The sequence below is a fragment of the Netta rufina genome (genome assembly GCF_964035555.1).
Source record: "Netta rufina genome assembly, chromosome: 5".
NCBI classification, from domain to species: Eukaryota; Metazoa; Chordata; class Aves; order Anseriformes; family Anatidae; genus Netta; species Netta rufina.
This window is the reverse complement of record NC_140128.1, coordinates 44,882,746-44,896,878: the sequence shown is the minus strand read 5'-3', so window position 1 is coordinate 44,896,878 and position 14,133 is coordinate 44,882,746. Positions and strand designations below refer to the sequence as shown.

At 41.5% G+C, this 14,133-nt stretch overlaps 1 long non-coding RNA gene across 1 annotated transcript in view; it reads left to right on the top strand.

Moving 5' to 3' along the window:
- The window catches only part of LOC311210595, a 46,189-nt gene extending 32,072 nt beyond the window's left edge, over positions 1-14,117 (top strand). Inside the window, exons 2-3 of the long non-coding RNA XR_014618538.1 lie at positions 12,620-12,638; positions 13,979-14,117. This is a non-coding gene — a long non-coding RNA (uncharacterized lncRNA). The remainder of the gene's footprint in view (positions 1-12,619; positions 12,639-13,978) is intronic.
- Positions 14,118-14,133: the final 16 nt, after the last annotated feature.

Sequence of the window (14,133 nt, the reverse complement as noted above, 5' to 3'; positions counted from 1 at the left end):
ATTTCCCTTTTCATAGCTCAAGTCAGGTGATGGATCAGGCATCCTTCTAAACGTAAGTCTTGTCTGCACTGGTGAATTCAATCTAATGTGTTTCTTGGTCAAATGAGAAGCTTTTTAGCTTTGCACCGGGCAGCCTGGGTGCAGTGAACAGTAGTCTTTAGTTCAGCTTGGCGTGCTTTGCCTTTGGTCTGGTTTGTGTGTGTCAGTCCTAGCTGAGTCTTTCATCCCGCTTAAACTCTTAGCGGTTATTGTCTGCAAGTTGCCTCCTCGCTGATGCTGAAACACAGGGTGGGGGTTCTGCCATGTGGGCAAAGGATGATCAAACCCTGCTGGCACCTCTTGCCAATAGCACAAATTGGTCAAAGAGCCTTTTTTGTTGTTGTTGTTAGTTAGTTTTCCCCAGTTAATCTGCTGTAATGTGATTGCTGTAAACAGTAATAAAGCTGCATCTCCTGGGAGTTATGAGGCCAAAATAGCCTGTGAAGGACGCACTACTTTTTTTACCTTTTTTTTTTTTTTTGGTATGTAATCATAAAAGTTTTATCTTCTTTATTGAAACCTGTTTTGCAGGTAGTCATGTTTCTGTCAGCATTATATAACTCTGTGACATTCTGACTTTCTGTTAGAGGCAGGAGTGGCATGGAGGAATCCAGCTGGTGGATCACTCTTGGTTTAACCTTTACTGGAAGGTGTGGAGAGAGCATGAGGCCACTAAGAGCAGTTAAGGGAAGGCAGCGTGGAAATCTGCACAACATCATCAATTAAAAGGTACAAGCAAAGGAGTTTTTAGCAGCTGGAATGCAGGTGCTTGCACTTCAGTCTTATCTCTGTCCCTCCGTGCACATTTTGTGCAGGTGAACAGCCATGCAGTGGTAACAAAGGTCAAGAAATTATTCATCTCATCTAATGCAAGGCTTTGACTTCTGACTCGACACTGACTTCTCCCATGTTTTTTAATACCCTAAACCGTAAGGATGTGTCACTGGCCTAGGAAGTTCAGCGTGGTGTAGAGCACTCAAGCTTTGCATAACTCCTGTTTTATATTGGTGCTTTAAAGGCTTTATTGGTAGTGAGCAGCAGTTGCTAGATGGTTACATATGTGTATGTTATGCCCTCTAATCTACGGGAAATGTGGCAGTTTCCTGAGAAAGTACAGTAAATGACTTAGGTCTGTAATGGGCATGTAAAATACAATGGTGGTGTGCAGGACTTAGTCCATCTTAATGCTGATTTAAGGTGGCTTCTGTGTTTGATTGGGAAGATGAAGCTTTGCCCCATTTGTGCATGATGTAATACATCATGGTGAACTGAACAGATTCTCCTGTACCTCTCTCTGTAGCTCCTGCTCCAAACCTATGGAGATGTTTGCATGGAGTTTTTATTCAGAGCTTTGGAAATTGTCAGCATCAAACATATAGATGAGAAACTGTAGAAGAATATTTTTAACAGACCAATCAAAATCCTATTTGTGGCCAAGATCTGTGTTAATGCAACCCTTGTGCATTATTTTTCATGGCCTTTCCTATGTTTTGTCTTTTTTTTTTTTTTTTTTTTTTCCTTTAAAGCAAATCAGTAATAGTGTAATTGTGTTCTACCTGGTTCTGGGTGTATGTGTCCTTGTTTCCTCCCTGAAAATGATAGAGATGTTGTACTTCAGCTGTTGTGAAGTATAGCAAGTTGAATGCTAAATGTCAGGCCCGACAAAATTATCTCTAGGATAGAAATGTTTTACTATCTGTTATTCTTTTGGTTGGTAATGCTTTGTCACCGTTTATTGTAGGCATTGTTTTATCTTTAATCTATATAAATCCATATAGATATGTATGTATATAAATCATTAAGTTCTTGTCCTTCTAGGCTTCCAAGGTATTTTGTGATGGAGAAGGAAAAATGTTTCTGCAGTTTAGAAGGTCAGAAGGTCTCAAGGTTAGAAAGCTACTGGAGAGGAAGTTGTGATATTTTTCAGTTTCTGTGTTTGAGGTATGTTAAGGACATTGGAACAAAAGAAAATGCATCTAATGTTTCAAAGACATTGCCTGTGAAATAAAATCAGATCTGTTCAGAGTTTCAGATTTAGTCAGAGAACTATTAGTTGAAGGAACTATTCTGCTCTTGCTGAAGATGCAACAAAAATCAAGCTCATCTTGGAGGATGAGTTGTCGTGACTGATTCTAGTACCTGCTACTCCTCATTCATTAAGCCATTTTGTGTATAAGTACTAAGAGAGACTTGTTTGAAATGCATGGAGCATGTCTGGAGGTTGAATTTCTAACTGTCCCAAATATGCTTTTTGAAAAGGAATTTGCCTAACTAGGGTAATAATATAGATAGATCAGAGGAATAGACACCAATGGAGCCTTCCCCTACAAATCTCTTCTGCACTATTGGCGGCACCTGACTGATGTTAGTTCTCCTTAATATCTTGCTTTCTTTCAGTCACAATCAGGAGAATAATTTATGCTACAGACCCATCCAAAGTCTGATTCTGCCAGAACGTTCGGAGAATGGTACTGCACTTGTTGCTGCCCCTGTTTTTTCGTTAGGGGTAGCACTGTCAAATGTCATTGAGATGAAATTATTCTTAGTAGCGCACCGTTATCTCATAGATCTTCAGAGTGCTTTGCTTTACATTTTTTTGCCAAATCAGTCTGTTAAACAGAAGGCTGGCTGTATAAAACGTGTGTCTGCCTTCAAAAACACATCTTGTGTGGAAGTTTTCTTCTTAAAGTCTTGTGTTTTTTTAAATTTGTGAAAGCCACCATAAAGTGGAAGGTGAATTTCTGATTTAAACTGCTGTGCTTCATCATTAAACTTGCTGGTGGTGCATATTAATTTATTGGTAATGCAATCAGTTGGGAAAAAAAAAAAAAAAAAGGTAAATTTAAGGAATGTTTGTCTTTCATTCACTTGCATTCTTTTCTTAAAAAGTTATTTTCAAGAACTTTTAATACAAACTTCAAATGTGTCTGTTTAGACTATGCAGGAGAAAGATGGGTGTTTTTGTGTTTTGATGGTACAGGTAACAGAAAACACATGATTGTATGGAAGTAGCAAAGGCTATGGGAAGCTGTATAGATGGTACTGCTGCTTCAAGCCAGCAATGAGCAGAATGGTGTAAACAAATTTACTTGTTGTTTTAGAAGTTCCTTCTGTTTCTCTTTCAAGTGATCTGCAAGACCGTGCAAAATGATACAATATGTGATTTGTTTTGGGGATTAACATGGTTGTCTCAAGACTCATAATAAGCAACATAAATTTATCTTCCTCTTAAATATAAGAGTTTGAAGCAAGCTAATAGATATTTGATTTGTATCAGAGTTAAGCCAAACTCCTTCACATATTTTGGAAAGAGAAAGAAGCCCTGGATATTATTTTTCCAGAGCAAAAAGTTTGCAGCTGGCTGGGCTGCAGTGTCACATTGATCTCTGGCTGTGATGCTGCATCACCCAGCCTTCTTCCACCATTGCTGGTCCTCACAGGTGGCCACGAAGATGACCTTTAATATATGGCCACGTCTATTGACTGGTAAGTGAGAGAGAACCGAAGTTGTTGTCAGTGAATAACTTCTCATCCAGCCTCAGTGTATTCACAGAGGCGAGTCTGGCAAAGGGGTGATGGCGAAGCCAATTCTCATTCCTGTTTCTATTCAGCTTCTGTTCAAAGGGGAGGAAAAGAGAGACTCTACCAGAGCCCTGGATGAACTTACTGGAGCTGTACAATGGATCTTTTGTTCCCTCTGAGGAGTACTACTACATGTTTTGAACGTTTGTAGTCCATTTGTCTGTTGCTCCAGTTTAAATTCATTAAAGGATTAAATGGGCTGACAGTTGTGGGCAAACCTCAAGGGTGTCCCCCACTGGCCCCATGCTGCTGCACATGGAAACAGCGTATGGAAAAACATTGTTTATTTAATCAGATTGTTCGTTTGTGATAATCTGAGCCTTGTAGATCGGCTGAAGCTCTGACTTAATTTCGAGTTGGAACATGTTTAGCTCCACACTTTTTGCTATGAGGCAATTTGCATTTATTTTGAAGAAAATGATCTGATGCTGCTTTGCTATTAGGGCTCATCAAAAATTGCGGGCTCGATACAAAACAGCGCAGCTGAAGATGTGACAAGTAGTAAATAACCACTGTGAAGAAACTATGAGGTCTAGACAATAACTTACTGTATAAAAAATTACTTCCCTCGTGACAGGTTTGTGATGCTTGAAGATGCAGTGAGCCTGCCTTAGCCAGCCAGGCATGGTGGCGTCAGCTCCCACGACCGCGGCTCAGCTGGCGTTTGCATCTACATCCGCCCAGCCTGCTCCAGCACGGTCATCCTTAGCCTTGTATTTTCCGGTATATGTCAATTTGGGGGGAAATGCAGGCACGTTTCACTGTTGTTAGTCACTCAGGCTGAAGTTTGCTGGTTTTATTGAGGCCTCTAGTGGTCTGAAGGCTGCATTACCAAACCAGAGCTACTTTTTGGGGATGGCCGGGAAGGATTGCTTTCCTCCCTCCATTCGGATAGGTTTTCCCAGCTAAAGGGCAAGGGAAACACAATAGAGATTTGGGCTATTGTGCAGTGTTTTACGTAGAGTTAGAAGTGAACGAACTGAAGGAGCATAAATAAATTGTAATAAACAGTAACAGAGCATGAAGGAGGAGATGAAGGTTAGCCTGAAAGGTCTTTGTGTCAGGCAGTGGTCGCAGGCTGGTTTATCCCAGCTGCACACCTCATTGCTTTTTAAATTAGGAAGTTTTCAGGAGCCTGATAAGGGCAAATAGATGAATGGTCCTAAGACATGTGTAGAAAAAACACAGGAACACAGGAAACAACAAGCTTTTCATATACCAACATCAGGACTGCCATAAAAGAAGGATTTCTGTCTAGCAAGACAGAATTTTGAGCTCCTCATGGGAGGAAGTAAGCTGAAGGCTTTCACAGGCCATGGTTCTCCTGCCCCTGGGCAAGGTGTCATGGATTAAAAATTTGGTCTTTATTTGTAAATCATCTTTCTCTCTTCATATCGTATCTGAGGTTTCTATATAATTTTTTTAAATCCCTTTATAGTTAGAAGTACTTTGGAAACTCTCAAACCAAATGCAGCTCAGAAGTGAGCTTTAACGCTTTCCTGAGCAAAGACTCTAAACAGTCCAAAGTGTCTGACTTGGGAAAAGGAAATCTACTTTTGATAAGAGAGAAACTCGGAGCCTCAATCACTCTCAACAGATCTGAAATAGGGCCCTGTGAGGAAATGCTCCCCATTTTCATTACTGCACAGCAAACGCCAGGCAGCTGCTGGCTCTGGTGTGCATTTTCCATGTTGTCTGGGTGGCCAACCCTGCTGATTTGGGGACAGTTAGCATTGTGTCGTTGCCACAGGACTCTTTTTTTTTCTCTCTTTTTTTTTTTTCTCTTTCCTTTTTTCATTGTATCCTACTCCTTCCAGGGTGTGCCTAAGCAATGACTCAGAGTGGAAAAAAAACAGTGCTCTTAGGCCACATGCAGGAATGTGCTTTGTTTGTATAAAATGAAGGTTGATGCTGAAAACTCTTAATTTTGAAAGAAAATGGCTGTGTTAACTGAAAATTCATACTAAAAGAGGAGTTTTTCCATTCAGGCATTGCTCATTGCGCACTCAGCTGCACTTTACACCAATGTTGGTGCGATAAGCAGCTTGAGTAGGATAATAATTTGGTTTTTAATAAGTGGCTGTCCTAAATACTACTCATTGCCATTGTTGAATAAGCACACTGCTCTGTTCGTAAACTCCTTCAGCGGGACCATCACTGAGGAGATGTTATACGTAGGGCTGATTGGTTTATATGGAAAATGTAAACTCATTAAACTGTGCAGCCTTTTTCTGGGATGAAGTTTTGTTGTTGCTTTGTCAGCTGGATGAATGCAAAATGCTGAGAGTGGTGCTGCCAAACTGAGGTGGCTTGCAGCTCCCATGGCCCGGAGTTCTTCAGGACCTGCAGGTTTGGGAGAAACATAGAGAAGTTGTTGGGTTGCATGGAAAAATTTTAAACTCATTTCTCATCTGGAAGCTATTGGAACGAGGTCTAATGTTGCTTCCTAAGGTCAGTGGTGAGCCATCAGTTGTAATGTATTTGGTGTCTGGACCTACTATCAGCCAATTTACTACCAAAATCTGTGCTTTTTGGCCTTAGGTATTTCTGTTGCTTGTTCCTATGTGCATGGGTAGATGAGTCATCGCCTGGTACCAAACCACTGGAAAACTTCCCTCAAAAACTTTTTCTAGAAGGATAGGACTGAGAAAGTAGAAGCAGGTCTAACAGGTGCATTTCAGATGAGTTCCATTGTAGATATTTTCTCTTGATTTCAGATACTTTGCCCAGAAAATTCCTCACTCCTACGTTAGCCATCTGCAGATACAGGTCAAATACAGAGAAAAAATAGGAAAGGAAGGAAAGATTTTCTTCAGTATATTTCACTGTGAATTTTCATTCGGTGTCTCATCTTAGCTTTTCTACAAGGCTTTGTCTTTGACAGCATTTTTAGTTCACTGGAGGTGATGCACAAAACAGAATCTCAAACTTATTCATAAAAGTCAGTGGAAAAAATTATATTTGGTCCCTCTTTGGAGAAAAGCTTGCTTCGGGGAAGACAGAATTTAGAAATGTCAGGGGTCAAATACTTGTATTTGTAAAGTGGAAATAGTCTTCCTTCTTTCACATAACTGCATAAAAGCTCAAAATAGCCTATGCACAGTTGTGTATGACTATTAACTGCTTTAGGGTTTTGCATAGCTTCCTAAAACAACATTGTGTCAGAATGGGGCCCAGCCCTACCCAATTAATAGCAAACATCAGCTCATTTTTCTTTCTTCTGGATTTTGGAACTCCAGCTAGCCCCATGTAGTCTGGTTAGCATTGCTGCTCATTTAGGGTTATATGGAGACTCCAAATATCTCACAAAAACTTGAGTTCTGCTTCTAAAACTGGAGCTTTCCCCCCAGGGGATAAACCCTCTTAAACCACTCTGTGAAATGGTGTTTTGTGGATGTGCCATGAGTGCCTGCCTAAGATACCAGAGGATACATTTAGACTTTGCTTAAATGCAGAGAAGCGTTTTGGAATTAAAGACTTATGACATCTTAGGAAGAAATTAGAAAATAAGGAGAAATACTATGGCAGTAGTTCATTTTCTGTTATGATCTTTCTTTTTGCCCCCAAAGCCAGAAATTGTCAAAGTAAGGCATGGTATTTGAAGTAGGCTCATATAGGCTCATTCACACCTAATGAGTGGGACGTGGTTTTAAGTCCCAGTTCATGTAATCTCATTTTGATTGCCCTGTGCTGTAAGCCTACAAAATCCATTGATTTGGCAATAACGTGGAAATGAATAAGGTGAAACAGCCCTGAGATGGGTTGAAAGAGACAAGAATGTTGCATCTGTCCAAACCCCAGCCAGCCTTTGAGACTGTTCCCTCCTGCAGGAACGCGTCCTGCTGGTCTAGACACTATACTTCCAATGTAATGGGAACATGTCCCCAGCTGGAGCAGCAGCCAATGCCTTACAAGACCTAGAAAACGAGCAAGTATTGGAGGGCCTTGTCAGTCTGTGGATGCAATGCCTGGGCAGTCTCACTGTCAGCATTGCAGGGCTTCATGGTGATATTCCTGGCTTTAGTTTTCACTTTTGTGTGACTTAGAGCAAAACCTTTGTGTTGGAATTCTTTCTGAATAAACCTGTGCCACGTATGAAAAATCTGAGGTGTCAGAGAAGACTACAAGCGACGGAGTCGTTGTGGCTTTGCTAGTTAATATTTGTCAGCCGGGCAGCGATGACTTCTAACTTCAGCAAAGCCTGGAGTCTTAAAACCATTGTGATGGTTTCAGTGTTTTGGCTTGCCCTAAAAGCCCATAGCCATGGGTGTGGGATGGCTAATGGTAGGTGCACACAGCAAAGGGAAGAAGGAAGCGAGGTCAAGTTCAGTGGGCACTGAGCTTAATTAGCCAATGGTCTGATTGCTATTGCTGTTGTGAAGGGGCTTTGAGAAGGAATTTGGAGACTGCAGTAATGACAGCTTGGTGGTATTTGTGTAGAGCTAATCCAAACCTGAGAGGAGGGGTGGGTGGAGAAGAGAAGATCAGAAGGTACAGGTGTGAAAGATCGTTAGTTGTGAGAGGGGTGTGAGCAGCTTCCTGGCTCTTTGCATCTGAGTCACAAGGCACGCGCTGGTGAGCACACATGAAACAGTAAGCAGCAGCCTCAGCTGTCTTCTCAGGAAAGATTTGTGGCTAAGGGGTTTTCTTGGTTAGGGTGTTTTGGTTTGCTCACACTTGACTCTAGAGCCAACTTCCTAACCCTCTATTTACATGAACCAGACCACGCTGTTTGTTTTGGAAACTGGAGCACCCCAGGCAGGTGGGTTGCTGTCGACGAGGGTTTCCCCCTATGCAGGAACACAAACTTTGCTGGAGGGTGCAGTTCGGCAGCACAGCCTAGTTGGAATCATGGAATCCTATAATCAGTAAGGTTGGAAAGGGCTTCCAAGGTCATCTGGTTCAGCCATCCCCCCACCACCAATGTCACCCACTAAGCCATGACCCTAAGCACCACATCCAACCTTCCCTTGAATACCCCCAGGGACGGTGACTCCACCACCTTCCTGGGCAATCTGCTGACTGCTCTTTCTGAGAATAAATGTTTCCTCATTTCCAACCTGAACCTACTCTGGTGCAACTTGAGGCCATTCCCTCTTGTCCTATTGCTAGTTATCTGTGAGAAGAGGCTGACCCCCAAATCCCCGCAGCTTTGTTTCAGGCAGTTGTAGAGGGAAGTTGTAGAGTCAATCCAAAGTCTTGCTGCCAGCAGGAGAGGCACCGCTGGCTTCCTGCTGCTGCCCAGCTCCCATGGCTACTCTGATGCTTGTGTATGGCAGGCACATTTCAGATCCTCCTCTTGAAAAGCTTTGAGTCAGCAAACATCAGTGCGGCTTGGGCTTCTCAGTCATGTAGAATTTTTGAAAATGTTTTCCTGTTCCTAGTTTCTTCATTGGTAAAATTACCTGTGAAAATAATGGTGATTGCTCAGTGACGTGACCCACCCTCTACATACGGAGGATGGAGCCGAGTCCTGCAGTTCTTACACAAAACAAATGAGGAGTGCAGGACAGACCTCGTGTGAGTGCAGATGAATTCTTCAGCTCCCCTGCAAAGCACACCCTCTGGTCAGACTCTACATGTTGCTGTGTGATGCATGAAAAGACTCATTTGCCATAGCTGATGACAGCGATTAGTTTGTATATACACACCTCTCCTGTTGTTCAGTTGAAATGTTCACCGTTTCACATTTTGCTGTCTTTTTGTTTGCTTGATCTGTTGAATATTTCCTAGCTTTTCTTGGGAAGAGATGTTCTCCCCTGCACATTCCAGCTGTCTGGGGGAGAGGAGGGAGTGGGAACAGCTCCATACATGAGTAATATGGATTAATGTAATTGAAAAGAAAAGTGGAATTGGCATGACTCTGGGCATGTCAGGTGTGAACCCAAGGAGAATCAGGTGTTCAGCATGAATATCCTCTGAAATAATAAACAAATGTTTTGTATAAATAGCATTTCATTAAGTAATAACAGGAGGCTGGAGAACAGTTAAGTCGATGGCTTGTTGAAAAATACAGCACGGAATGACTGAGTCAGGCAGGCTGACGCTCGGGAATGGGATCATTTGTTTTGCGTGGTTTTGGGTTTCATAAGGAGGGCTGTCTGCTGCCGGCAGGGTGTGCTTTGTTCAATTTGGTTAGCATGTAGGTTTCTGGAAAGTCAGAGGGTTATTGCGAGATTGCTGAAGTCTGCGTTGAACAAAAGCAAATAAAATGTCAGGAAGACGTTCGTTCATCACAAGACAGAAGTTTTAGCACAACTTTCCTTTTGTTGCTTGAACATCATTAACAAAACCAACGCATGACTGTACAACTGAGTTCATGGCAGCTTGGTAGTAAGTTGCTGTTAGATCAGATGGTCAGAGCTGGGGGTAAACCAGGGATCAACGTGCGTATTGTTTGGGCAGGCAGGGAAGAAATGGGGAGGTGGGAAGCAGGGGTATGGGGGGCTTGGTAGTGGCATAGCTATTTCTCAGTCATCTGATGTCTGTTCCTGTTGCTCAGGAAGGATGCTCTACACCTGAACTTGAACTTTAGGGAGAAGGAACTGAGAAACTTAAAAATTCAAGAACACTGGCATCTCCAGGTGGTTTTACAGAAGAGAGAATAACTTAAGGACAAGTTGTGTGTGATGTGAGGCTTTTGCTATTTTGCCTGTGGGGCTGTAGAAATCACTGTGACATACACAGTTCTGTTTCAGTTTTCTTTGTTCTTTTCCTGTTTGCAATTTCCTTTTCATATTAAGCACAGAATTTTTCTGGCTTTGCTTCTAGATGGCCCTGCATTTCAGGGAATCTCACCTCTTGCTCATCATTCAGCAGCTGTTTCCAGGTAGCTCAGCACTTGTACTTGGAATGCTGCACAGGGCTGCTTTCCTACCTTTGAGTGGCTTTTTCCTTTGTAGTCACTTCTTCCTTGGCCACTTGTTTGTGAAAGAATACAGAAGGACTCTTGACCTGAGTGCAGATGAACACGTTTCTTCACTTCCTATAGGCCTAGCGATTTGGCTGGGCTCTCAAATATTCAGCAAGGTTGACAATGAGTGTTACATTTGTATGTAGGAGATGTGAACCCGAGTACCGATTGTCCTTTGTGCCCTGAGTTGTCTGTAGGACTGCACTGGAGAAGATCAGGAGTTGGTTCTTTACCTCTTAAAAGCACTTTTTTGCTTAGGAAGTGCAGCCAAACATTTTGCTGCAGCACTGACACCATCGCAGTCTCTTCTGCTGCATTTCTCACTGTTGTTAAGCTGAAGGATTTCCTTCTGCTGTGTTTCTTCTAGTCAGCTTGTCTGCCTCATCTTTGCAGAATGCTTTTTGTAGCCACTTATATGAAGAACAAGACTTAATGGTATCCTCTAACTTTTTGAGAGTTTGTCTGCCAGGGCCTGTAACCCTGTTGCTGCTGGAGCTGGTTGTGGCAACAGCAGAGCTGAGGGGCGAGCTGTTTGGGATTCAGGCTGTACATTGTGTTGTCACGTTATAGCCGCTTATTTCTAGTTAGCTTGTGGAAGCTCAGAAATGGAATGGGCAAGGGTGGAAGGGACCCCGGAGATGATCAAATCTACCCACACACACACCTGAAGCAGGGTCACCAGGGGCAGGTTGCTCAGGGCCGTTGCTTATTCATCACGTTGTTGGGTGGTAGCAACTTCGTCTAAGAAAACAGAGTGGAAAAAGAAAATGAGACAAAACCTGAAGTGCTTCAGGTAAATGTGTCAACCTTTGCTATCAGAAAGCTTAGTGCTTTGGGTGGGTAAGGCACCATCCAGCATAAAGCTAAACTGGATTTTCTAGAAACGATGCATTTTGAGGGCCAGCCCTTCTTCAGGCACCACCTGAGGAGTTGGGGATGGAGACAGTTTCCGATTGCCCACACCATAATGCTGGAAGACCCAGAGGTGTGTGGCCAGAAACCTCTTGTGCCTGCAAGCCCTCGTGGCACAAGGGAACCATGATCTTCTGGTCCCCAGCACTGTGCTGGGGCCCCGTGTGTTCTTGGGATGCGTACATCTCCCTGCTTGCCTTTACCTTCTAATGTGCATCTTTGTGAGGTGAATGGTTGTATTTAATTTTCTACGACTGCTGAAGCAGTCTTTTGTTTGTTGCCTGACAAAAGTGACTGCCGCAGTCGGTTGGTGTCAGCTGGAAATCACTATTTTTCTCTCAAGTGCCTTCAGACCCCTATCTGGTGCTTTTAGTGCGCTCTTTTAGGAGCATTTTGTGCTGCCACCTGGCGGGAGATGAAGAAAACAATTTAGAGGGCAGTTTGTGTGGGGACTAGCAGGAAGGGGAATGGCTTACCTGGGAGGAAAAGCATGAAGTTGAAAGACTAAAAACGTTTTCAAAGCAAAATTCTTGTGTGCCTGTCAGTGTTTCTAGCAGACTAGTTTCAGGTTGCAGTTAATAGGCAGCTGCTGATATTTTATGTGTACGTATGCATAGGTAAATTAGTATTCAGAATATATCCTAAATGTTTTTAATTTTGACTTCACTGAATTGTTTCAGAAAATGCAAAATGTTCTTTTGTGAGAAGTAATAACAAAGTTTATGCAGCCACAGTATGAAAGAAAAATCCCTGTGAATAAAAACCCTATCAGTCTCATCTGCCTCTTTTTGTGGGATGGTATTGAGGGTAACTTAGGTCTTTCAGTTAAGATCTGGGGTTTGTTTTTAAATTTCTATGTGCAAAATAACCACCATGTGCTAAGCCAGGTTTTTGACAAAATAAACTTGGTCTGGTTAGAGGAAAAAAAAAATGTGGAAACTAACATTTTACCAGCACACTTACTTTTGATCTCTAATTGATCAGAATGTTTTTGGTGGTGTTTTTGTTAATAGATTTTTAGGTATTTCTTTTGCAGGTTGAGAAGCGTGTAGTGAAACAATACTTTCTTTTTTTAAATTTTTTTTTTTGTACTACCTGTTACTTAAACAGTCCTTATTTTATCTGAGCCTCCAGTAGTTTTAAAGTTTTAATTTATTTCTTTTTGTTTTCTAGGTCAGACGTACAATTGTCTGTAAGTATTATTCTGTTACTCAATTATGTATTTTTTTTACATAACTTTTTCTGTCCTCTTTTTCTTTAGAAAGGTCAAACATCATCAGCTAACTATTTTAAAAAACTGCTAAAATTATTTTTTATAAAAAGCATTCAAAAATATGAACTCCTATTTAGTCACCATCATTCAAGCAGTGCATTTAAGGATATCTAAGGACATAAATGAGCATTTTAATCCATTTTTGCTTTTCAGTTTGTAAAGGGTTCTGGTAAAATCAAGTACATGTTTAACATAGAAAGAGGAAAATATACATCAAAACAAACAAATTGGAGCAAAAACGACTCCCAAACTGATGTTCCGGGGATTTTTTGAAGTAGGTATAGCAACTGCTGTGCTTACCGAGATGATAACGCTTCATGTGTCACTAATTTCCAAAATTACTTGCAGATGAGATCTACCTTAATACCAAACATCAGACTTAAATGAGTTAGCCCTTAAGTTTCAGGACCAAACTAAAATGGGAGAGACAAACTCACATTTTACGCTGCTTTAAACTGTATATAGTTCTGAAGGAGCTTTGAATTGTGAGTGAGTTTGACTCATAGTACTTTCTTTGCTTTCACTTTCATGTGAACCTGCATGTGTATCAGTTTTGATTAAACTGAGAAACAACTGTTCTGTCGGGATTCTGTCCAAACCCATGCTCCAGGACTAGAAATCCTGATGCTCACAATCACCTTTCCTAAGCATGCTTGCAGTGCGTATTGCTCATGTAACAATATCACAGCTTCAACTAAGATAGCAGTTTTTCTGTGTATTCTTACTGAAAGAGCTGAATCAACTCTCTCCTCACATTGGGCTGCACTATGTCAACCTAAAGTTTTCTGTAACTATATCATATCTGCTTTATGGGAAACAGTATGTGAATACCAGATATTTTTTTTTTTTACTCTTATACACTGAGGCTAAGAAATAAAGTTGCTATGCCAGGCTGAGTAAAGCAGCTAGCTTTACAAAATAACAATGCACATACAGACTGTGCTTCTAAGTTCGTTCAGTTCTATTTTTAAAAAAAACTGTACAGAGCAGTTCATGGTAGCCTTCATTCAAACTATGAGTTGAGTCACTGAATACCTGAAGCAATGTGGCAATTTCTTAATCTAACATAAATTGTCTGACAAAAGTTAAAAGTGGTAAAAACAGGAAACGTGCAATGAAATCTCTGTAGGAGAACAGATTAAAAAAACAGAGGAGACTGGGTCTCTGCAGGGTATCTATAAATGGCTGTATTTTTTCACATGGGGAATCCAGAAGTTTTGTAAAGATATTTACTGCCTTGTATTTTTTTTTTCTTTCAGGTACTGAGGATTGCAGATCAAAAAACTTAATTGCAGAAATGGGAGCCAGTAGTAGTTATGATTTATCAGTAAACTCTCCAGGTAGGAACAAAAGATCATCAGGGGACATGCCGCTAACTGTTGATCCGAACAATGTAACACGTAAGTGATTTGGA